Below are 3,460 nucleotides of genomic sequence, written 5' to 3'. Positions count from 1 at the left end.
AGCTCCTCTATGTCTCATCCTTGTCTTTGTTGCCAATTCTTTGGATTCAGGTTCACACTTTGATCATGGTTCCTAGTGATCCATGCGTTTGCATAGAACTCTTGAACCATTAAGATCCCGACTTGTTGAATAGGATTAGAGAGAACTTCCCATCCTCTTCTTCTAATCTCTTGTCGGATCTCCGGATACTCATTCTTTTTGAGCTTGAAAGGAACCTCAGGGATCACTTTCTTCTTGGCCATAACTTCATAGAAGTGGTCTTGATGGACCTTTGAGATGAATTTCTCCATCTCCCATGACTCAGAGGTGGAAGCAATTGCCTTCCCTTTCCTCTTTCTTGAGGTTTCTCTGGCCTTAGGTGCCATTAATGGTTATGGAAAAACAAAAACCAATGCTTTTACCACACCAAACTTAAAATGTTTGCTCGTCCCTGAGCAAAAGAAAAAATAAAGTAGGAGAAGAAGAAGAAAAGTAGAGGAGAGGGAGATAGTGTGTATTCGGCCAAGGGGAAGAAGAAAGGGTTGTGTTGTGTGAAAATGAAGAAGGAACGAGGGGTTTATATAGGAATGGGGGAAGGTTTAGGGTTCGGCCATTAGGGTTGGGTTTGGAAGGAAAAAGAGTTTGAATTTTGGAGGTAGGTGGGGTTTTTTGGGGAAGAGAGGAGGGATGTGAGTGGTTAAGAGGTGATGGAGAAGAGTGATTGTGGTGATTGGTGAAGGGTATTTGGGAAAGAGGGGAGAAGAAGAGGTGGGGTAGGTGAGGATCCTGTGGGGTCCACAGATCTACTGGGGTCAAGGACTTAACATCCCTGCTCTAATTAGGCATGCAAGACGCCCTTTGTATGCAATACTGGCGTTTAACGCCAGACTGCTGCCTATTTTTGGCGTTAAACGCCACTTCCATGCTCTGTTCTGGCATTAAACACCAGTCTGGTGCTTGTTTCTGGCGTTTAACGCCAACTTGAGCTTCTTTCTGGCGTTAAACGCCAGTTTGATGCTTCTTACTGGCGTTTAAACGCTAGTAAGTTCTTCCTCCAGGGTGAGCTGTTTTTAATGCTGTTTTTCATTCTATTTTTTATTTTTCAATAGTTTTTGTGACTCTACATGATCATCAACCTAAAAAAAGCATAAAATAACAATATAAAATAAATAGATATAATTAAATAACATTGGGTTGCCTCCCAACAAGCGCTTCTTTAATGTCAATAGCTTGACAATGAGCCCTCATGGAGCCTCACAGGTGTTCAGAGCATTGTTGGGACCTCCCAACACCAAACTTAGAGTTTGAATATGGGGGTTTGGTTGTGGCCTCCCAACACCAAACGTAAAGTTTGATTGTGGGGGCTTTGGTTGACTCTGCAGTGAGAGAAGCTTTTCATGCTTACTCTCCATGGTTACAGAAGGAGATCCTTGAGTTTTAAACACAAGGTTGTCCTCATTCAGTTGAAGGACCAACTCTCCTCTGTCCACATCAATCACAGCTCTTGCTGTAGCTAGGAAGGGTCTTCCAAGGATAATGGATTCATCCTCATCCTTCCTAATGTCCAAGATTATGAAATCAGCAGGGATGTAAAGGCCTTCAACCTTTACTAACACGTCCTCTACTTGTCCATAAGCCTATTTTCTTGAGTTGTCTGCCATCTCTAATGAGATTCTGGCAGCTTGCACCTCAAAGATCCCAAGTTTCTCCATTACAGAGAGGGACATTAAGTTTATTCCTGACCCCAGGTCAGACAGAGCCTTCTCAAAGGTCATGGTGTCTATGTTATAGGAAATTAGGAATTTACCAGGAACCTGTTTCTTTTGAGGTAATTTATGCCTATCCAATGCATTCAGTTCATTGGTGAGCAAGGGAGGTTCATCGTCCCAAGTCTCATTGCCAAATAATTTGGCATTCAGCTTCATGATTGCTCCTAAATATTGAGCAACTTGCTCTTCAGCAATGTCTTCATCTTGTTCAGAAGATGAATAGTCATCAGAGCTCATGAATAGTAAAAGGAGGTTCAATGAAATCTCTATGGTCTCTAGATGAGCCTCAGATTCTTTTGGTTCTTCAAAGGAAAACTCCTTATTGGTCACTGAGCGTCCCAGGAGGTCTTCCTCACTAGGATTCACGTTCTCCTCCCCCTCTTTGGGTTCGGCCACACCAAGTAAGTTAATAACCTTGCACTCTCTTTTTGGATTCTCTTCTGTATTGCTTGAGAGAGTACTAGGAAGAGTTTCAGTGACCCTTTTACTCAGCTGGCCCACTTGTACCTCCAAATTTCTAATGGAGGACCTTGTTTCATTCATGAAACTTAGAGTGGCCTTAGATAGATCAGAGACTATATTTGCTACGCTAGATGGATTCTGCTCAAAATTCTCTGTCTGTTGCTGAGTGGATGATGGAAAAGGTTTGCTATTGCTGAACCTGTTTCTTCCACCCTTATTAAAGCCTTGTTTAGGCTTTTGTTGATCCTTCCATGAGAAATTTGGATGATTTCTCCATGAGGGATTATAGGTATTCCCATAAGGTTCTCCCATGTAATTCACCTCTGCTATTGCAGGGTTCTCAGGATCATAAGCTTTTTCTTCAGAAGATGCCTCTTAAGTACTATTGGATGCAGCTTACAATCCATTCAGACTCTGAGAAATCATATTCACTTGCTGAGTCAATATTTTATTCTGAGCCAATATGGCATTTAGAGTATCAATTTCAAGAACTCCCTTCCTCTGAGGTGTCCCATTACTCACAGGATTCCTTTCAGAAGTGTACATGAACTGGTTATTTGCAACCATGTCAATGAGTTCTTGAGCTTCTGCAGGCGTTTTCTTTAGGTGAATGGATCCACCTGTAGAATGGTCCAATGACATCTTAGATAATTCAGACAGACCATCATAGAATATATCTAGGATGGTCCATTCTGAAAGCATGTCAAAAGGATACTTTTTGGTCTGTTGCTTATATCTCTCCCAAGCTTCATAGAGGGATTCACCTTCTTTCTATTTGAAGGTTTGAACATCCACTCTAAGCTTGCTAAGCTTTTGAGGAAGGAAGAACTTGGCTAAGAAAGCCGTGACCAGCTTATCCCAAGAGTTCAGGCTATCCTTAGGTTGAGAGTCCAACTATATTCTAGCTCTGTCTCTTACAGCAAACGGGAAAAGCATAAGCCTGTAGACCTCGGGATCAACCCCATTGGTCTTAACAGTCTCACAGATTTGCAAGAATTCAGTTAAAAACTGAAAAGGATCTTCTGATGGAAGTTCATGAAACTTGCAGTTCTGTTGCATCAGAGAAACTAATTGAGGCTTTAGCTCAAAATTGTTTGCTCCAATGGCAGGGATTGAGATGCTTCTTCCATGTAAATTGGAATTTGGTACAGTAAAGTCACCAAGCATCTTCCTTGCATTGTTATTATTTTCGGCCATGTCTCCTTCTTTTTCAAAAATTTCTGTCAGATTTTCTCCAGAGAGTTGTGCTT

General features: G+C 41.7%; 1 non-coding gene across 1 annotated transcript; it reads left to right on the top strand.

The window, feature by feature from the left end:
• The first annotated feature begins 2,906 nt into the window (after window positions 1-2,906).
• On the top strand, window positions 2,907-3,014 carry LOC112746183 (small nucleolar RNA R71). The gene has a single exon (XR_003174078.1). It is a non-coding gene; the product is annotated as a small nucleolar RNA R71 (small nucleolar RNA).
• Window positions 3,015-3,460: the final 446 nt, after the last annotated feature.

This window comes from Arachis hypogaea, chromosome 14 (genome assembly GCF_003086295.3).
Source record: "Arachis hypogaea cultivar Tifrunner chromosome 14, arahy.Tifrunner.gnm2.J5K5, whole genome shotgun sequence".
Lineage (NCBI taxonomy): Eukaryota > Viridiplantae > Streptophyta > Magnoliopsida > Fabales > Fabaceae > Arachis > Arachis hypogaea.
This window is presented reverse-complemented; position numbering and strand designations above follow the sequence as displayed.